This window comes from Carcharodon carcharias, chromosome 10, assembly GCF_017639515.1.
Source record: "Carcharodon carcharias isolate sCarCar2 chromosome 10, sCarCar2.pri, whole genome shotgun sequence".
NCBI lineage: Eukaryota > Metazoa > Chordata > Chondrichthyes > Lamniformes > Lamnidae > Carcharodon > Carcharodon carcharias.
The window spans coordinates 60,173,535-60,196,106 of NC_054476.1; the positions used below are offsets into that span (position 1 = coordinate 60,173,535).

At 45.3% G+C, this 22,572-nt stretch overlaps 1 protein-coding gene across 7 annotated transcripts in view; it reads right to left on the reverse strand.

Moving 5' to 3' along the window:
- dagla (diacylglycerol lipase, alpha) overlaps positions 1 to 10,363 on the reverse strand; it is a 485,025-nt gene extending 474,662 nt beyond the window's left edge. For all 7 annotated transcript variants that reach the window (XR_005944203.1, XM_041197351.1, XM_041197355.1 and 4 more), the window contains exon 1: positions 10,132 to 10,363. The gene's annotated coding sequence lies outside the window, so the exon portion shown is untranslated. The remainder of the gene's footprint in view (positions 1 to 10,131) is intronic.
- Between the last annotated feature and the right edge of the window lie 12,209 nt (positions 10,364 to 22,572).

Sequence of the window (22,572 nt, forward strand, 5' to 3'; positions counted from 1 at the left end):
AACTCCCTCCCAATTCATATCACCGTGCCACCAACTCTGGTGGGTCTGTCCTGTCAGCGGGCAAGACATATCCAAGGATGGTAATGGTTGTGTCTGTGACGCTGTCTGTAGGATTTGATTCTCTGAGTTTAACTGTCAGGCTGTTGCTTGACTAGTCTACGGGACTGTTCTACCTATTTTGGCATAAGCCCCCAGATGTAAGGAGGACTTTGCAGGGTCGGCAGGGCTGATTTTGCCATTGTTGCTTCCTAGTTCGATGACGGGTGATCCATCCAGTTTCATTTCTTTTTGTTGGCTTTGTAGCGGCTTTGATACAACCTACAACAGCTAGGCCATTTCAGGGAGCAGTTAAGAGTCAACCACACTGCTCCTGATCTGGAGTCACATGTAAGCAAACCTGGTAAGGATGGCAGATTATCTTCCCTAAAGGACATGAGTGAACCAGATGGGTTTTACAATAATTGACAATGGTTTCATGGTCACTATTACCGAGGCTAGCTTTTTAATTCCAGATTTATTCACTGAATTCAAATTCCATTATCTGCCATAGTTGGATTTGAACCCCATTCTCTAGAGCATTAGCCTGGACCTCTGGATTACTAGTCCGGTGAGTAATAAAGTTACACAGTTGAAACAATCCTACGAAACATCCCCCAGAAAAAAACCCCACTTGGTCAGAACACACAAGTAAACTACTTGGCAACACCAACTTATAGATCTTACGTATAAAATTCCAGTAATATTACCCAAGGGAATAACTGCTGTCACTTTAGTAAAGGTATACCACACGACTTTCATTCTCTTCCACTCTGCTGTGGAAATCCAAAAAATGGTTCAGAAATTGATTGCATTCTGAAATCAAAGACTTCTCTGGCTTCAAAGCTCAGTGGCTGCTTCAAATTCGCAACTTCACAAGAGCGGAGGTGGTGAGGGCTTAGTAGAGAAGCAGCAAGTGGAAGCAGTGAGGGCTCGGGAGAGGGGTGCTAAGTGGGAGGCAGCAAGCAGGGTGGCGAGAGCTCTGGAGGGGGTTGTGGCCAGTAGAGGTTCGGGTTGGGGGCACGGAAAACAGGCTGGAGGGGGATGGCGAGGGCTCAGGGGAGGGGCAATGAGCACAGGTGGACATCAGGCACACACAATGACATCATGATGGGAGAAACCACATGTGCCTGCAGACAGAATGGGGGCCAATTGTGTATACGCAACTGTTCCTGTTAGGAGTTGGTGTTCTAGTAAATCTACACAGTACTCCCTCCAAGACCAATATATCCTTCATAAGGTATTATGCTCAGAACCACTCGCAATACTCCAGACGTGGTCTAAGTAGGCCTTTTCCCCCTTGTATTCTATTCCTCTGGATATAATTCCAGAATTCCATTGGGCTTTTTGATTACTTACTGTTTCTGTTCATGATATTTTAATGATCTGTGTACCCAGACCTGCACTTGGGAATGTCCTGAGGAAGTGAAAAATGCTATACAAATGAAAATTCTTTTACCAGTGCCTGCAGAGGAGATTGAACACACAGCCTTCCTGGGCTTTATCTATGGCTCAGCTATATGCTTGGTAAGTTATCAGGGAACAATTATAGTTTTTTTTCCCAATCAACCGGGACAATAAATCTGAAATGAAACGATTTTTAAGCAAGCTATATTATAAAGTCTTACTGTAAAATGCTCCAACTATAACTAGATTGTACACTGTAATAAGTAATTCCTTTTTCAGCAAATAAATACCTCGAGCAATGTCGGGAAAAGTTTAAAATCATGCATGGAAATCTAACCCCAAAAGTAAGCCAAATCCCAACGGCCAAAAAAATTCAAGTTTTCTAAACTAATAGTCGTTTGGTAGTACAGAACTTGAGTATTGCTGAAAAAAAAGTTGAAACTTTTCATCTTGCAGTCATCATGACACTTAACAAGAATACCCATGTAAGGAGAAAACAATAACTTATATTGTAAGACAGTGCTGATTGGTTGACAAGTGGACATTGATTGGTAGAGGCATTGGATGGAGAATGCACCTGTGAATGTGACTGGCAGTTAACTGCCAAGCATTGCTTGAAATTTAAACCAGGCAACTTGACCCTGATTGGTCAAGGCATTGCCCTGAGGAATGAGTCAGCAAACAGCTGTCACCTGTTTTGTTTAGGTGAAACAGGTACAATGTGTGTACATGTTCTTTCTGTCTGCAAAGAACAGGGCCCTGTGAATTAATGTATGTTGCTTCCGGCACGTGCAAATGTGCCACACTGCAAACCCAAATGGACAACCTTAAATTGGTTTTTAAACTAAATTCAACTTTCTTTAAATGACTGTACATGACAATTGTATTTTTCCCATGTGTTGCTGTAATAGAATTGGAAAGCATTTGTTCCAGCCCTTTCAGAAATAATTTGAACTACTTAAAAAAAATTAGCATTTCAAGGGTGTGACTTAAAAATTATGTTACCTAATTGACAAAGCATGCACCAATTATTCTAGAATTCCCACAAGATTCAATCTGCCAATTCCATTAAATGAGGTTAATTTAAACTCTCAAATTCAATGAGAGAACAATATTCTGACATGAACCCACCTAAACATCAAGTAATAGACCAGTCTGCAAATCAACTATACATTGATTTTCATATTTTCAGTATCGACTAAAAGCAATTCACGAAATTTTTTTAAAAAAATGCAAGCTGCTTTATGGAATCAATTAGCTCAACTGCTAAGTTACCAACTCCTAAGTGACAAGTCCCCAGGACCTGATGGCCTACATCCCAGGGTCTTAAAGGAAGTGACAGTGGAGATAGTGGATAAATTGGCTATAATATTCCAAAATTCCCTGGATTCTGGAAAGATCCTAGTGGATTTGAAAAATGCTAATATTGTCCATTTGCCCCACTTTTGGAGTAAGAGCATTATATTAGCATTTTTCAAATCCACTAGGATCTTTCCAGAGAGGGGGGGCACATGGAGAGGGAGAGGGGGGAGAGGAGAGTGAGGGGGGGAGAGGAGAGTGAGGGGGGGGTGAGAGTGGGGGGGGGTGAGAGTGGGGGGGGTGAGAGTGGGGGGGGGGTGAGAGTGGGGGGGGGTGAGAGTGGGGGGGGGTGAGAGTGGGGGGGGGTGAGAGTGGGGGGGGGTGAGAGTGGAGGGGGGTGCGAGTGGGGGGGGGGTGAGAGCGGGGGGGGTGAGAGTGGGGGGGGTGAGAGTGAGGGGGGGTGAGAGTGAGGGGGGGTGAGAGTGAGGGGGGGGTGAGAGTGAGGGGGGGTGAGAGTGAGGGGGGGTGAGAGTGAGGGGGGGTGAGAGTGAGGGGGGGTGAGAGTGAAGGGGGGGTGAGAGTGAAGGGGGGGTGAGAGTGAAGGGGGGGTGAGAGTGAAGGGGGGGTGAGAGTGAAGGGGGGGTGAGAGTGAAGGGGGGTGAGAGTGGGGGGGGAGAGAGTGGGGGGGGAGAGAGTGGGGGGGGAGAGAGTGTCAGGGGAGAGAGTGTGAGGGGAAAGGGGGAGGGGTGAGGAGGGGGAGGGGGGCGCAGAGGGGGAGGGGGCGCAGAGGGGGAGGGGGCGCAGAGGGGGAGGGGGCGCAGAGGGGGAGGGGGCGCAGAGGGGGAGGGGGCGCAGAGGGGGAGGGGGCGCAGAGGGGGAGGGGGCGCAGAGGGGGAGGGGGCGCAGAGGGGGAGGGGGCGCAGAGGGGGAGGGGGGCGCAGAGGGGGAGGGGGGCGCAGAGGGGGAGGGGGGCGCAGAGGGGGAGGGGGGCGCAGAGGGGGAGGGGGGCGCAGAGGGGGAGGGGGGCGCAGAGGGGGAGGGGGGCGCAGAGGGGGAGGGGGGCGCAGAGGGGGAGGGGGGCGCAGAGGGGGAGGGGGGCGCAGAGGGGGAGGGGGGCGCAGAGGGGGAGGGGGGCGCAGAGGGGGAGGGGGGGCGCAGAGGGGGAGGGGGGCGCAGAGGGGGAGGGGGGCGCAGAGGGGGAGGGGGGCGCAGAGGGGGAGGGGGGCGCAGAGGGGGAGGGGGGCGCAGAGGCGGAGGGGGGAGCAGAGGCGGAGGGGGGAGCAGAGGGTCGGAGGGGGGAGCAGAGGGTCGGAGGGGGAGCAGAGGCGGAGGGGGGAGCAGAGGCGGAAGTGTAGAAGGGGGGAGGAGGGGGTAGAAGGGGGGAGGGGGGGCGAGGGGGGAGGCGAGGGGTGAGGAGGGGTGAGGAGGGGAGAGGAGGGGAGAGGAGGGGAGAGGAGGGGAGAGGAGGGGAGAGGAGGGGAGTCAGGATAAATGGGTCTTTTTCTATGGGGTGCCACACAGTTCGGTCCTTGGGCCACAACTATTTACCATCTATATTAATGACTTGGATTCAGCGGTAGAAGGTACTATATCTAAATTTGCAGGTTACACCAAAATAGGTGGGAAAGTAAGTTGCATTGAAGAAATTCGAAATTTACAAATGGATATGGACAGGTTAGGTGAATGGGCCAAAATTTGGCAGATGGAATTTAACATGGATAAGTGTGAGGTTATCCATTTTGGTCCAGAAGAATAAAAAGGCAACTTATTATTTAAATGGAGAGAAACTTCAGAATACTTCAGTGCAGAGGGACCTGGGTGTCCTCGTGCATGAATCGCTGAAAGCTAGTATGCAGGTACAGCAGGTAATAAGGAAGTCAAATGGAATTTTGGCATTTATTGCTAAAGGAATAGAGTACAAAAATAGGGAAGTGTTGTTGCAACTGTACAAGGCATTGGTGAGACCACACCTGGAGTACTGTGCAGTTTTGGTCCCCTTACTTGAGGAAGGATGTAGTTGCACTGGAGGTGGTTCAAAGGAGGTTCACTAGATTGATTCCAGAGATGTGGGGCTTGTCTTATGAGGAGAGATTGAGCAGTTTAGGCCTATACTCACTAGAGTTTAGAAAGATGAGAGGAGATCTAATTGAGGTATATAAGATGCTAGAGGGGATAGACAAAGTAGACATGGAGCAGATGTTTCCCCTTGTGGGGCATTCTAGAATGAGAGGCCTTAATTTTAGGCCAAGGGGTGGTAGATTTAAATCAGAGATGAGGAGGAATTACTTTTCTGAAAGGGTCGTGAATCTATGGAATTCACAACCTCAGAGTGCAGTGGATGCCGGGACGCTGAATAAATTTAAGGAGAAGATAGACAGATTTTTAATTAGTAACGGGTTGAAAGGTTCTGGGGAGAGGGCGGGAAATTGGAGTTGAGGCCAAAATGAGATCAGCCATGATCGTATTGAATGGCAGGGCAGGCTCGAGAGGCTGACTTGCCTACTCCTGCTCCTAGTTCTTACGTTCTTTTATGTTCTAACCAAAGTTCTCTTGAAACTGCAGCATCAATTGTTATTTTAACTTGCTCAGAATGGATGTAGCAATAAAGTCAAATGGAGCAAGCTACCACCATTGCTAACTGTTCTTTATATTTATCTTTGAAACTAAAAGCTGGTTTGAAGCTATATTAAATCTTGAAAAATGCATAATTGCAACAATTACAAACTATCAGCATTATTATTTGTCCATAGCACAAGCTGTTTTCAATATCTAATATTGGGGAATGCCTATACTGTCATATGGGATTTAAAGTCATTACTCTTTGAAATCTCAAACCATTTTTCATGCATACATTTACCAGTTTCCAAAGACAGGAGACCTTCAGGCATCAAGGACAGTTTCCAAAGACAGGAGACCTTCAGGCATCAAGGACAATACAAAGTGATACACCAGTATATGAAACTTAATCAACATCAAGAAGAGGAACAACAATTGGGTACCACTGAGATACAGATGCTGAGATGGATGTGTGGAGTAACAATAAATGACAAAATCAAAAACCAGCACATCAGTGGGTCAGTGAAGATTGTGGGAGCACTGGAGAAAGTAGTGAGAAGAGAATGAAGTGGTATGATCAGCTGCTGCAGAGAGAGGAACTGTAATGTGGCAAATAATGGAGATGGGACTGCCAGGAAGGAGGAGAAGAGGAAGGCCTAAAATGAGATGAAAAGATGCATTAGTGAGACTTAAATGCAGTAGGATTGAAGAGGCGTAGATGTCTGACAGGAAGAGTTGGAGAAGGGTGATCATCCAGCACTGTGACAGCCCTAAGTAAAATAGGAGCAATGAAAGAAGATATACCACTACTAAAAACATTGTTTCTGAGTAGTAGTGAAAGCAAACTAATATGTGCCAGGTTAGCACTTAAACATAAGAATTGAAATGCTTTTTACTATAGTTTTCTGTTTTGTTTAATTTGTCTTCCCCAGCCTTGTTCTCTACCCCTCTCCCAACCTCCCCAAGTCAGAATGATTTTTTTTTAGAAAGACACTATTTGGTTCTCGTCCGCTTCAATGGTTTGCAAATATTTACCATGCTTTTCAGCTCAGCGCCCATAGAAAGGATCGCAAGCAGGAAAATTGCAAAGGCTGTTACATGTCTCTTCCACGGCTGCTGCCAACTTTATTTTCCTAAAATTTGCCACTGTCCTAAATTTTGCCCACCAAATGATTTTTTTTAACACACATCTCTCCTGATGTTGAGCTAATTCGATAATCATCTATATTCATTCTTCCATTGGCCACATCTTGCACATCTATGTACATTCCAGTCATAACAAAGCAAAAATAATCACTTGTTATTCAGACTACAGTGATTTAGACATTTGTCTGCTGGTGTATTTAAAGATAAATGGAACTCAGTACAGCCTGGGATACAATGCAATAGGATTACGCCAAAAATCTCTCAGCTTGTGCCCAAGGCTGAATTAGACAGCCAAAAGGCACAAATTGGGCTGTAGCAGATAGGGGCGTAACCCCAAAAGGGACACTGAGCCTGGAGATCAATCAGGATGCTTTGTCAGAAATAGACTTTCATCATTGTTACCAGCATATATTTACTTCAGCCAATGCATGGCTTCATCAGTGCTCCTTTTCCATCAACCTTCCCACCCAAGTAAAATCTTGAGTCAGGCTCATCTCAAATGACAGACCATCTCTGCGTCTTCCCCCGGTGCAAACCCTTCAGGTAAGATGTTATGTCTACCCTATTCCTCCTTTGGAATATTCCCATCGACATAACACCATTTCTATCCCATTACCCCAGGTTGTGTGTCAGTTAAGTCATGTCTCTGCAATATTTCCACTGGGATAACCCGAAGAGATATGTATGTCTGATACAAGAACAATAAATGTTGGAAGAGCTCGACAGGTCCGACAGCATCTGTGAAGAGAAAGACAGAGTTAACATTTCGAGTCCGTATGACTCTTCTTCAGAGCTAAAGGGAGGTAGAAATGTGGTGAAAACATTTCACATTTCTACCTCCCTTTAATTCTGAAGAAGTCATATGGACTTGAAACGTTAACTCTGTTTTTCTCTTCACAGATGCTGTCAGACCTGCTGAGTTTTCCATCATTTTTTGTTTTTGTTTCAACTTTCCAGCATCTGCGGTATTTTGCCTTTATGCATGATACATTTGTCCAGTGTAAATCCTCAGACAGGCTCCATTATAGCTGATTTTCCCTAAGCTACCAATCAGATAAATGCATTCTATGCTCCATTGCCTCCTGGGATTTCCTTTAGATAGACACTGCGTCAGCATTTATTTCACAAGTGTAACCCCTTCAGATAGGTCTCAGCCCACAGGGAATGATCTCAGGCACACCCAATCACTGCCCCATTCCCTCTGAAGTGTTTTAGTCCTGTTTCTAGGGCTTTTTCTCCAGGGTAACCCCTCATAGATCATAGATGCTCCATGTACCTCTGGATGCCCTGTTAGAGAGCCACCCAGTGCATCTTGCCCTGAAGTATCCTCCCAGATAAACCATATGTTTCCTCGGCCCAGTGCAATCCGACGGACCTGTCTCTGGTCCAATCACATCCAGTGTATCCACTCAGACAGACCATGTCTCTGCTCCATTCCCTCCCCTCCTAAGACATCCCTTTCCCCGCTCCATTCCTGTCCCCCTACAGACAGACTGTGTCTCGGCTCCATTCCCACTCAGGACAGACTAGGTCTCTCCTCCATTGCCTCCTCAGATGGACCATATCTCGGCTCCATTCCCACCTAGGACAGACCATGTGTCGACTCCATTGCCCCCTCAGACAGACCATGTCTCGGGTCCATTACTTCCCACCCATGTCTAGGCTGCATTCCCTCCCCCCTCAGGTGGACCATGTCTTGGCTCCATTGCCCCTCATATGAACGATGTCTCGGCTCCATTGCCCCTCCCCTCAGACTATGTCTCTGCTCCAGTCCCCCTCCCTTCCTCAGACTGACCATGTCTCAGCTCCATTGACCCTCCCCTCAGACAGACCACGTCTCAGCTCCATTGCCCCCTCGAATGGACGATGTCTCTGCTCCACTGCCCCTCCCCTCAGGCGGACCATGTATCTGCTACAGTCCCCCTCCATCAGACGGACCATGTCTCTACTCCATTCCCTCCCTCCTCAGAAGGACGATGTCTCTGCTTTATTGCCCCTCCCCTCAGATAAACCATATCTCTGTCCCATTTCCACTTCCCTTCAGACACATTGCTACATTCCCTCCCCCCTCAGACGGATCATGTCTCGGCTCCATTGGCCCCTCAGACAGACCATGACTCGGTTCCACTGCCCTTCCCCTCAAACGAGCCATGTCTCGTCTCCGTTCCCCCTCCCTCAGACAGACCACGTCTCGTCTCCGTTCCCCCTCCCTCAGACAGACCACGTCTCGTCTCCGTTCCCCCTCCCTCAGACAGACCACGTCTCGTCTCCGTTCCCCCTCCCTCAGACAGACCACGTCTCGTCTCCGTTCCCCCTCCCTCAGACAGACCACGTCTCGTCTCCGTTCCCCCTCCCTCAGACAGACCACGTCTCGTCTCCGTTCCCCCTCCCTCAGACAGACCACGTCTCGTCTCCGTTCCCCCTCCCTCAGACAGACCACGTCTCGTCTCCGTTCCCCCTCCCTCAGACAGACCACGTCTCGTCTCCGTTCCCCCTCCCTCAGACAGACCACGTCTCGTCTCCGTTCCCCCTCCCTCAGACAGACCACGTCTCGTCTCCGTTCCCCCTCCCTCAGACAGACCACGTCTCGTCTCCGTTCCCCCTCCCTCAGACAGACCACGTCTCGTCTCCGTTCCCCCTCCCTCAGACAGACCACGTCTCGTCTCCGTTCCCCCTCCCTCAGACAGACCACGTCTCGTCTCCGTTCCCCCCTCCCTCAGACAGACCACGTCTCGTCTCCGTTCCCCCTCCCTCAGACAGACCACGTCTCGTCTCCGTTCCCCCTCCCTCAGACAGACCACGTCTCGTCTCCGTTCCCCCTCCCTCAGACAGACCACGTCTCGTCTCCGTTCCCCCTCCCTCAGACAGACCACGTCTCGTCTCCGTTCCCCCTCCCTCAGACAGACCACGTCTCGTCTCCGTTCCCCCTCCCTCAGACAGACCACGTCTCGTCTCCGTTCCCCCTCCCTCAGACAGACCACGTCTCGTCTCCGTTCCCCCTCCCTCAGACAGACCACGTCTCGTCTCCGTTCCCCCTCCCTCAGACAGACCACGTCTCGTCTCCGTTCCCCCTCCCTCAGACAGACCACGTCTCTGCCCCGTTCCCCTTCCCTCAGACAGACCACGTCTCTGCCCCGTTCCCCTTCCCTCAGACAGACCACGTCTCTGCTCCATTCCCACACCCTCAGAGACACACGTCTCGTCTCCGTCCCCCTCCCTCAGACAGACCACGTCTCGTCTCCGTCCCCCCTCCCTCAGACAGACCACGTCTCGTCTCCGTCCCCCCTCCCTCAGACAGACGTCTCGTCTCCGTCCCCCCTCCCTCAGACAGACCACGTCTCGTCTCCGTCCCCCCTCCCTCAGACAGACCACGTCTCTGCCCCATTCCCCTTCCCTCAGACAGACCACGTCTCTGCCCCATTCCCCTTCCCTCAGACAGACCACGTCTCTGCTCCATTCCCCTTCCCTCAGACAGACCACGTCTCTGCTCCATTCCCCCACCCTCAGACAAACCACGTCTCGTCTCCGTTCCCCCTCCCTCAGACAGACCATGTCCCTGCTTCATTCCCTTAGGTGTGCTGTCCCCTCTCTCTGAGTTGGTGCCACCGATTCGGTTGCTATTTCTATGCATCATCTTTCAGGAGTGCGGCGGGGATGTTCGCTCTTTCCCGCTCTCTTCTGCCTTACCTGGGAAAGAGAGGCTGTTCGGCCCCGGGACTACGGAATCCCACATCAAAATCCCCATCTTCCAGCTCCGGTGGACACCCAGTGCCGGGGAGCGGCAGCAGCAAAGCATCGCGAGAGCGCGAGAGCGCGCGTCCGCGTATCAGGTGCGCGCATAATGCGCGTGATAGTGTCCCGGGAATGCGCGTAGGTACGGTTTACGGGTCCGAGCATAGACTTAATGCTGCGATTGTGGCACGGGAGAGCGCAGAGCGATTGATCGCGCGGTCCCGGTGCGGGAACGAGCATCGAGTTGTTGGACACGTTCGAGGCGGGCGCGCGCAGCGGAAGCGGTGAAATGCCATAAGCAAATGATCTAGTGGAAAAATAACAAATTATAAGTATAACATAATCAGATTTTACTCTAGTCAGGAAGAAGCCTCATCATTTATCACCATGCAATGTGACTTGTTGCTGCGGACCTCCGTCCGAATCTGAACCTTTACCCCGTGTGGAGTAATTTTGCGTTAAAAAATAATTGACAGTTAAAATGCTGAGTTCACAAATCTTTTAAGCCTTAAGATAACTGATCCCCGCAAATTGTCTTGGAGCATCTTAATTATTGACTCGTTAGAAATCAGACTTAATGTGGTTTAAGAATGTTACTTCCTTCACTAAAACAGATCATCTGGTGTTATGACCGATGCAGTTGGTAAAGCTGTTATTTAAAAATCCCAGATGGAAACTTTAAACAACTGTCATAACCTATAATTTTAAGTGTTATGTTTGAAATGCAGCTCTAAATTCAGCAATCTGACCACTAGTTCTTGAGGTTTTACATTAAACTAAATGAAACATTTTATTAATTTACATGGGTTAAATATATATATAAATACACGTGGCTTCAAATTACTGCTATCATAACCTTTAACAAATTCCCAAACTAATCTCCATTAAGGCAACAGCAACCCGTAGACTTAACCAAACACCAGGCAAAGCATTTTCATCTTAGAAATTCAAAATGAGGTTCTTTTCTTTTTGGTTCCTGTGGAGACAGTTGGAAGCTTACAAGCTGCCTTTTGATCCCACACTGCCTCTGCCCTGCACACACAAAACTGTTGAAGTTATACCTAGCACCACTCATTGAATATAAATTCTCATTGTATCACCAGCCTTTTTGAGCTCCACCTTTTACAATAAAACCCTTCTCATAGTACCAATTTTATTAGTAATGTAAACATATTGCTTGGTATCTTCTAGCTAGGTGATAGTTTTCACCCACTTCTTGAATGCTGTATTCAAAAAATGCAAATGCACGCTATCTCTCTTACATATCAAAGTACAACTAGTACACACCACTAGCCAGCTTTAATCCAGTTAAGACACTCCCACAGACTAAACCTCTATTTTAAAAGAAAAATATTTTCTAATAATATATACATTAGTAGCTTCATGACACTAGCCATTGTCGCATTACTGTTTGTTGGAGTTGTGCAAGTTGGCTGCCCTGTTTTCTTAAAGTACAACCAAGCCTATATTCTAAAGTTCAGCATTGGTTGTCCTGATGTCAATAAAAATGCTATGTGAATTGTTGTGGCAGGTGCGGAGTGGTAGAATGGCTCCCCTCTCCACCTCTCTGTTGACCGCAATGGTTGTTTTTAAAATAAATTGCTTAACATTTCAGTGAATGTTTAACTGATTAAGTGCTGTGACCATCAAAGACAGACAGGTTTTCTTGTAAGTTTTAAAAGAAAAGGAAACAGTGTTTATTGTACTTAACATCAGATCTTTAAAAAAATACATACAGAGAAGTCACAAACATACAGAGAAGTAAGTTACATGGAGGGAAGGCACAACAGCGTGAGAGACAATGAAGTGGAGAGAACAGCGCAAGAGCTGATAGGCACGGAGAGAACAGGGTGAGAGCCAAGAGGAGTGGAGAGAGCAATGTGAGAGCTGAGAGGAGCAGAGCGAACAGGATGAGAGCTGACAGGGGCAGAGAGAACTGGACAAGAGCTGAGAGGGGTGGAGAGATCAGCCCAAGTACCAAGAGAGGTGGAGAGAACAGCCCAAGAGCCATGGGAGGCAGAGAGAGCAGCCCGAGAGCCAAGAGGGGTGAAGAGAACAGGGCAAGAACTGAGAGAGGCAGAGAGAACAGCTCAAGGGGCAGAGAGAACAGGAAGAGAGCCAAGAGGAGCAGAGAGAACAGCCTGAGAGGCAAGAGGAACAGAGAGAACAGCAAGAGGGACAGAGAACAGCAAGAGAGCTGAGAGGGGCAGAGAGAACAGGATGAGAGCCGAGAGCGGCAGAGAGAACAGCCTGAGAGGCATGAGGGGCAGAGAGAACAGTGCAAGAGCTGAGAGGGACAGACAGAACAGCCTGAGAGCCAAGAGGGGTGGAGAGAACAGCGCGAGAGCCAAGAGGGACAGAGAGAACAGGATGAGAGCCGAGAGGGGCAGAGAGAACAGGATGAGAGCCGAGAGGGGCAGAGAGAACAGCCTGAGAGCCAAGAGGGGTGAAGAGAACAGGATGAGAGCCAAGAAGGGCAGAGGCCAGTCAGTGGCTCCAGACTATACCAGCTGAGTTCTGAGTCTGGATAGTGGGTGAATAAAAGACAAAGTCAGTAAAATATTGTTTGAAAGGGATGCAGTAGCAAAAAGATGGACAGAATATATAAGGGAATTGTATGATGATCCAAACAGAGGGAGTCCTCAATATGTAGAGGCAAACAATGGACTAAACATTATGATATCTGAAGTAAAGAATGCTTTGAAAATGATGAGTACAGGAAAAGTTCCAAGCATAGATGAAATAGCAACAGAATATATAAAAGCCCCTGGAGAAACAGAATTAGAAGTGATAACAGAAACTTCTGATCAAATATATACTAAAGATACATTCCAAGTGACTTGAGACATTCATTATTTAAGTTACCTAAAAAACCCGAAAGCAATGGAGTGCAACCATGTTAGAACTACAAGCTTAATGAGTCATCTCATTAAAATGATCTGGAAAATCATAATAGAAGAAATAATAACACATTTGAAGCAGAAATTAGTGAAATGCAGTCTGGATTTAGACCTGGAGTAGGAACAAGAGAAGAGAATATTTAACCTAAGTACAATCTTCAATAAATACCTAGAAGTATACAAGAACATTTACGTATGCTTCATTGACCATGCAAAAGTATTTGATCATGTTTATCACCAAAAGTTAATAGACGTGTTGCTGAAATGTGACATTGATGTGAGATTTATCCAGAGTCTAAATTGGGACCAAATTGTGAGCATCGGGCTAGAAGATGGACAATCAGACATGATTTAAGTAAAGAGGGGGATATGACAAGGCTGGGCATTGTTGCCCAAATTATTCAATCTGTACACAGAACAAATATTCAGAGAATTAGATGTACTTCTGGGGATAAAATTTGGAGGCAAGAAGATAACAGACTCACGGTACACTGCCAATACAGTGTTACTTGCAGAATAAGAGGCCCTACAAAATATCACAAATCAAGTAAAATCTAGAAGTTTTGAAAATGGATTGGGTATGAACACCAAAAAGACAAAACTAATGGTAGTCAGAAGAAATACATTAGAAGAAACTAGAGTGAAGACTGAAATGGATGATGTCACACTGGAACAAGTAGATAGGTTTATCTATTTAGGACAAATGGATTGGGTGAGAGTGGATTTTAGTAAAATAAGGCAGGATCTGGTCAAGGTAGACTGGGAACAGCTACTTGTGGGGAAATCTACAGAGGAGCAGTGGGGGGAGGGGGGGGGTTCAAAAAGGAAATGGAGAGGGTACAGGCTCAACATGTTCCCTCTAGGGTGATAGGAAGGAGTAACAAGCCCAGAGAACCATGGATCACCAGAGATATTCAGGAAACGCTGAGAAGGAAAAGACAGTCTTTCACCAGGTACAAGGGGAGCAAATCAGCAGAGGCATTAGTGGAGTACAGAAAGTGCAGGGTGGAGCTTAAGAAAGCAATTCGGAGAGCAAAGAGGGAATATGAGAAAGCTCTGGCTGGTAAAAGTAGGGAAAATCCCAAGATATTTTAAAAGTATATCAATGGGATGAGGATAACCAGGGAAAGAGTAGGGCCCATTAGGGACCAAGGGGGGCAATCTATGGGTGGAGCCAGAGGACATCGGTAGAGTGTTCAATGAATACTTCACATCTGTCTTCACCCAAGAGAATGAGAATGAAGGTATGGAACTCAGGGAGAGAGACTGCGAGGTTCTTGAGCAAATTGATATAGGGAATGACAAGGTATTGGAGGTGTTGGCAGGCTTAAAAGTGGACAAATCTCCAGGTCCGGATGACTTGTGTCCCAGACTGCTGAGGGAGGCAAGGGAGGAGATTGCAGGGGCTCTGACCCAAATTTTTAATTCCTCTCTGGCCACGGGGGAGGTGCCAGAGGACTAAAGAACAGCTAATGTGGTTCCGCTATTTAAGAAGGGCGCTAGAGAGAAGCCAGGGAACTACAGGCCAATGAGTCTCACGTCAGTGGTAGAGAAACTACTGGAGAAAATTCTGAAGGAAAGTATCTATCTCCACTTGGAGAGGTGGTGACGGTTTGATCAGGGATAGTCAGCATGGCTTTGTCAGAAGGAGGTCATGCCGAACAAATTTGATTGAATTTTTGGAGGAGGTGACCAGGTGTGTAGATGAGGGTAGTGCAGTTGATGTAGTTTATATGGATTTCAGCAAAGCCTTTTACAAGGTCCCACATGGAAGACTTATAAAGAAGGCAAATGCACATGGGATACAGGGTAATTTGATAAGGTGGATTCAAAATTGGCTTAGTTGTAGGAGACAGAGGGTGCTGACAGAAGGATGCTTTAGTGACTGGAAGCCAGTGTCCAGTGGCATACCACAGGGATCTGTGCTGAGTAACCTATTATTCATCATTTATATAAACGACATAGATGACTATGTGGGGGAAGGATTAGTAAGTTTGCGGATGACACAAAGATTGGCTGGGTGGTTAACAGTGAGGTTGAGTGTCTTGGGCTACAGGAAGATATAGACAGGATGGTCAAATGGGCAGATAAGTGGCAGATGGAATTTAACCCTAAAAAGCGTGAGGTGATGCACTTTGGAAGGAGTAATTTGACAAGGAAGTATTCAATGACGGCATGACACTAGGAAGTTCTGAGGAACAAAGGGACCTTGGTGTGTGTGTCCATAGTTCTCCGAAGGCAGAGGGCATGTTAGTGGGGTGGTGAATAAGGCATATGGGACACTTGCCTTTATCAATCGAGGTATAGATTACAAAAGTAGGGAGGTCATGTTGGAGTTGTATAGAACCTTGGTGGGGCCACAGCTGCAGTACTGTGTGCAGTTCTGTTCGCCACATTATAGGAAGGATGGGATTGCACTGGAGGGGGTGCAGAGGAGATTCACCAGGATGTTGCCTGGGATGAAACATTTAAGTTATAAAGAGAGGTTGGATAGGCTTAGATTGTTTTCATTGGAGCAGAGAAGACTGAGAGGCGACCTGATCGAGGTGTACAAGATTATGAGGCGTATGGACAAGTTGGATAGGGAGCAGCTGTTCCTCTTAGTTGAAGAGTCAGTCACGAGGGGACATAAGTTCAAGGTGAAGGGCAGGAGGTTTAGGGGGAATGTGAGGAAAACTTTTTTACCCAGAGGGTGCTGACGGTCTGGAATGCGCTGCCTGGGAGGGTGGTGGAGGCGAGTTGCCTCACATCCCTTAAAAAGAACCTGGATGAGCACTTGGCACATCATAACATTCAAGGCTTTGGGCCAAGGGCCGGTAAATGGGATTAGGGTAGGTCGGTCAGGTGTTTCTCACGTGTCAGTGCAGACTCGACGGGCCAGAGGACCTCTTCTGCACTATGTGATGCTGTGATTTTGTGAAGTTGGCAGATGTGATGCCAAAATTAAAAGAAGGGTAAATACAGGCAATTTTGTGAAGATGAAGGATTGGTTAACAACAAGAAAACTCAAGCTTGGAACAAGGAAAAAACTCCTAAGATGCTAAATTCTATCTACTTTCCTGTATGCCTCAGAAACCTCAACAATAAGTAAAGATCTGTGGAACAGAATAGAGGCCTTTGAAATGTAGATGCTAAGATGTATGATTAAAAATTCCATATACAGCTCATAAGACCAATGAAGAGGTACTTGAAATTGCAGTAACAAAAAGAACACTATAAAGTGACATCCAGAAAAGAAAATGTCAGTATTTCAACGAATTGATCAGAGCTGGAAAGCTACAGCGATTTCTACTAGAGGGCAAAGTGGAGGGCAGCAGTAAGAGGAGTCAACCTAGGTGTATTTGGAAGATGGATATTATGGAGCAGTTGCAGATGAGCTACAATGGATGTGTGAGGATGGCACAAGACAGATGAGTGTGACATGGCAGCAGATCTCCAGTAGCTGCAAGCAGGAGCAACAGCATGTGGCTTCTCTACAGACAAAGGTTCTCAGCTCAGTAGTGGTTCTCTCAGTAATAGTATAAATGATGCTACTGAGACCTTGAGCTTTGATATTGTGAATCAGTTCTGTTGGGATTTACTACGTTGCATAACTTTCTGGACAATACTCTGACACCGGCTTCTTTTATTTTCACTTCAGTCCTGCAGTCTGGTCCCATGTGGATGATAGGTGACATTGAGGGTGCATCCAATAGAAAGGGCAAGGCAGGTGTAACCAAAGACAAGGGAGTTATATGTTAGGCCAGCTCACAATGCACGGTATCCAGCTGCACCTCTCCCCTACAATCCCACCCCTCCTCCCCGCTCCTCCACCCCAACTCCCAGCTCCCGCCAAATGACTCATTCAGAGCTAGAAAGTGACCAGGCCCAGGCACTCCCAGGCCCAAGCAGTTCCATTGTATCCATTGTACCTGCAGTTGCAGGTGACGGGGATAGACCCTGGAGAAATAGTTAATGAGCTACCATGTTCCAGGAAGTTCTTAGGCACCTCCAAAAGCCTCATTTCCTTTTCCCACAAGGGTAATACCTAGAATAATCACTAAATTAGATAGCAGAAAATGCTCAAAATAAATAGAAGGGGAACACCAGAAATACTGACAACACATACCGTCCTATCCTAAGGTAAATCTGTACCTTCAGGAGAGAAGGTAATTATTTAAGAAAGAAAATAGTCAGTGACAGGTTTTATCAATAACATCGGATCACATGTGTGCATGTAGTCTAAAACATACAAGAAACTATTAATGGATATGAGTGGGAATAAAAATAAGTTTTCAGCATTTCAATACACTTTGGATATTCCTGTGATACAGTTAGATATTCCTTTGGACCATTGTTTTAGTAAAACTGTCATCCCTTCACTGTGGCACATAGTATCCATAGGAAAAAATGATCCTGGAGACCTGTTCCCCAGTCTTTGATAATGCCACTTCATTCCCAGATATCAGGAGATATAGAAGAATTAAGGAAGCAAAAAAGACATTTAATCCATCAGGACTATTTTACAGAAAAGGTTAAATCTACCATATCATGGATTCTAACCCACCTGTTTAAATATCCAAAAGAAATATTTTGAATGAACATCCTCGTTCCCTAAAGGTAATCAAAAAAATGACGTAATTTTCATCCATCTTTGTTGCCATTTAATTCTGATCAGTGGGTTGACCACCTAGCTCTGGTATCAGCAGAACAGGAACCATAGGAATACCGTTAAGTATTTAATCGTCAATGTCTGTAGTTATTAATATAACCTTAAATCTCATTCTAAGCCTCATGTTCATTCTATTCATTTTTGACAAAGAGCAGTTTTGCTGGGAGTTGTTTTACATCGTCATCACTATGTGGGAAACCAGTTTCTTCCAAAATCAAACCTCATTTGGAACTTATTAGCTTTGAACTTTTACAATTTCCTTAACAAGAAGATTTATGCCTCTCAGTATTTGAAAGACTTAGATCTTGCCCCACAATTGGGGAGCGATGCCCCTGAATCCTCTTGACTCTCTCTAATGGAGTGAGATGCCTATGGTCTTTAATTTGTGGACTATAGAAAATTATTTACTTACATATTCATCTTAGCCTTTTTTATCAGTGAAAACAAACTATTTTCTGGGGACAAGATTTGCATTAGAATGGTTGCCGATAACTGACCTTCAAAGTTACCCTGTAGGAAAGTGCCTGACCATTGCATTACACCACCGTCAACTGGGACATCTGAACCAGGCAACTCACCCTGTATGGAAACAATTGGCACAAAATTTTGTCCTGTCAATCTTAGGCCAGTCCATTTATGCCTCAGACCACTATGGCCAACTCACCATACTCCTTAATTTTAACCTAATTTATTGTAGTTAAACTCAGATTAGGCCTGGTGCAATAGAAGTCTAAAGCTATTATTCTTTAAAATCAGAGCCGAATTGCAAATTGAACACAGGACTTGGATGTTGCTCTGCACCACAATGGACAATATAAAGATCCATTCAAAGATCAGGGAAACTTTACAATCAGCGTTTTAACATCACTTACCTTTGCTTTCATATATTTTCCAGAATCGTTTTTTCTGTTTCTTTAATGTCAGTCTCTTTTGTTGAAATTTTATGAGAGTAATCTGTCATTGTTTTTTTTTGTTTTGCTAGATGCTGCTATAGTCTACTTCTAGCCTGAACAGATCACAACCATTCTGTGGGTTGGTTGAATGCAAGTTTAAAGAATAAATAGAATTGCTTCCAATAAAATAACTTCCAACTACTATAATTACTTGTATTTCCTTTGTAAGTTACTTACCAGACTTTTTTGTATTGTGTGAGGTTCTGAAATTGAAAGAAGTGACTGCCGAGCCAATATTGGCATGCCATATAATAAGTATGTAGAAACAGTTAATGCTGGTTTGTCTGAAGTTAATACCAAAAGCATTCAGTCATAGCATACCAATACAAAGTCATGCAAAGTAATTTACTAGAAATCTCATTCTTTCTGCCTTTGATTTTGTGGCACATTAATCTTTTAGCTCTTTTGACTGTGATGTAAAATTATCACCAATGCTAAATGTATGATTCACAGCTCAGTTTTACTGCTCATTTACATCATTATTGTTAAAAAACAAAGCTCATCAATTTTGCATGCAAATTTGAATAGATATAGTCATTATAAACTTTTTTTGCGCAGATTCTGTGTATTAAGTAAAATCCAACACAGCTGTCCTAAATAATTGATTTATCAACAATGTATTATCTAGAGAGACATGGAAAATGATGTACAAAGATGAATTGTTAATAAGTCTAATTGTACCAGCAACTCCTCATAAAAGAGAATCTCAATAATGTATTGATTGAATTGCCCCACAATTTCTAAATGCTTTATCGTATTTTTTTGACAGTTACTTTCAGTCATACATCCATTACTGCATTTTATTGTTTAAACTACTGGGTAGAGACAGCCTAGAAGCAGATGTTACCTGAGTTTGTGATCTTGGAGAGTTTATCAGAAATTTGGGTGTCCACTGTGTGTGTTTTTTTTGACCGTTTAAGTTGAAGCCCAATAAATTATCACTGCTTGTTCCAAATTTCTCCCATACACTGCCCATGGGTGGCAATGCCACTGGCAGAACAAAACTATCCCTTATATGTTAAATCCTCTTTGCAAATGTGTCCACGAGGTTCTACATCAATGAATCTCTTAACAAGTCATGCTGTTGAAAGCATACATTCAGTTAATATAGTGGTAATTTTAGGTGTGAATATGCAGTATATTATGTATGATATTTCTTTTTTTATTCCCCAGAAGATTTTAACTTTAATTAGCGCATCCTCTGATGTACATGTTATTTGTAGAAGAGAAGATATCACACACGAGCTTGATAGAAAACACTACAAACTAACCCATTATTATTATTTTTAATGAGTTTACACCTTTGTCAAAATAACCAGAATGTCACAGTGAGCATGACACACCCTATACTCCCTGCAACATATGTCCTATAAGCTGATTCATGAGGGAACCCCTGCGATGCATAAAATAGTGCAATTTCAAGTTAATGCAGAGTGCATCCCTCAATAAATAAGTCTCTGAAACATCTTTGTGGCATGTATAGACTCTGCCTGGAACTAAGGAAATATCACATATTCTGGAACCCATTTCTGGAAGCCCATACACCTCCCACACATAGGGAAGTAGTCCATTTAGCCCTTCAAGTCTGTTCTGCCAATTAATGAGATCAGGGCTGACCTGTGACCTAATTCTAAATACCAGCTTTTTCCCTTATTCCTTAATACATTTTTCTTATTTATTCACGGGATGTGGATGCCACTGGCTAGGCCAGCATTTGTTGCCCATCCTTAATTGCCCTTGAGCAGTTGATGATGAATTGCCTTCTTGAACCATTGAAGTTTAAGGAGCCTTGGTGAACTCTCGCGGTGCATCTGTTAGATGGTACACACTGCTGCTACTATGCGTCGGTGGTGGAGGGAGTGAATTTTTGTGGATGTGGTGCCAATCAAGGGTGCTGCTTTGTCCTGGACAGTGTCAAGCTTCTTGAGTGTTGTGGGAGCTGCACAGGATTTGGGGAGTCAGGAGGTGAGTTACTGCAGGATTCCTAACCTCTGACCTGCTCTTGTAACCACAGTATTTATATGGCTAGTTCAGGTCAGTTTCTGGTCAATAATAATCCCCAGGAGGTTAATAGTTGGGAATTCAGTGATAGTAATGCCACTGAATATAAAGGGGCGATGGTTAGATGCTCTCTTGCTGGAGATGGTCATTGCCTGGCACTTGTGTAGTGCGAATGTTACTTGCCACTTGTCAGCCCAAATCTGGATGTTGTCCAGGTCTTGCTGCATTTGAGCATGGACTATTTCAGCATCTGAGGAGTCACGAATGGTGCTGAACATTGTGCAATCATCAGCGAACTTCCCCACTTCTGACTTTATGATGGAAGGAAGGTCATTGTTGAAGCAGCTGCAGATGGTTGGACCTAGGACACTACCCTGAGGAACTCCTGCAGTAATGTCCTGGAGCTGAGATAACTGATCTCCAACAACCATCTTTCTTTGTGCTAGGTATGACTCCAACCAGTGGAGAGCTTTCCCTCTGATTCCCATTGACTCCAGTTTTGCTAGGGTTCCTTGATGCCACACTCGGTCAAATGTGGTCTTAATGTCAAGGGCAGTCACTCTCACCTCACCTCGGAAGTTCAGCTCTTTTGTCCATCATTGAACTAGGGCTGTAATGAGGTCAGGAGTTATGTGGCCCTGATGGAACCAAAACCAGACATCAGTGAACAGGTTATTGCTAAGCAAGTGCCACTTGATAGCATTGTTGATGACCCCTTCCATTACTGATGACTGAGAGTACACTGACGGGGCGGTAATTAGTCAGGTTAGATTTGGCCTGCTTTTTGTCAGACCTCCAGTTGAAATAAACATCAAAGGATTTTAAAACCTCCTCAAATTTGGCAGATGACTTATCAATACCCTGTCATGCAATGATGTCATCTGCAATTGCCATATTGAATAAAGTGTGTTTACTTGTTCTGCTTCTGATTTTTGATTTAAACCTGTAGCAATTCTGTCTCCTAAAAATCTTTTCCTCCAAAGACTCCAATTTTATGACTTGACTGGGCCTTGGGTTAGTCCCTGTGGAGCTGGAGGTGTGGAGTTGTGATCCATGTTGAAGAATTTAAAAATCGGTACAGCTTTAAGTGTTTACAAGCTCCCAAGGTGGCATCACTGTTCACTGCAGAACAATGGATTTCCCACACTTGCTGGTTTTGGTGGACTTCTAAAAATGCTGGAGACGTGCTTCAGGAAGAAGAATTTTCAACAATGGATGTGTGGGCTGGCGGTCTGCCGGCTTGATTTAATCACATACTGTGAGTAGTGAGATGTTTGAATGAACCACAGGATTGCTGTTTAAGGAATTGGACGGTCGCGAGGTTCCTGAGAGTTTAATAAGTTAATTATTAATTTTTTTTTTTGTTCAACTTGCAGACCATACTTTGAGGCTTGGAGTTGAGAAATTGGGATTAGAGACTTGTTTTGTTCAAACAGCGCTTCTAACTGAATTTATAAAAGGGTGTTCTCAGGACTGGCTACAGCCTGGAAGTGAAAAGGATTTAGCTTACCCTTGCAGGCTATGAACTATGAACTCTACGTGCTGGATCTGGACTTCCCAGGGAGATTGTGTGGAGTCTTCTGCTGCAGTAAAACTTTTGCCCTTAGCTCCCAGGCTCTTCTCTCTGGAGCTTTTTCTGATAAATATTCTCAGCATTTGTAGCTTCAGCTGGGAACTTCTTTCAGTTCAAAAAGATGTCCTTTATTTAGTCTTTCTGTGAGGATGAGAATTTTTGATCTGGTGCTATCACCATGTTTGGATTGTGTTTGTTGCAGAATGTGTCTGTAAAAGAAGTCTTCATAGTCTTCTGTATTTTAACTGCAAGTCTTTATTAACTACGAGTAGCTATATACAAATTTACAGTAAAGGGTACCGGCATAGAGCTCTCTCT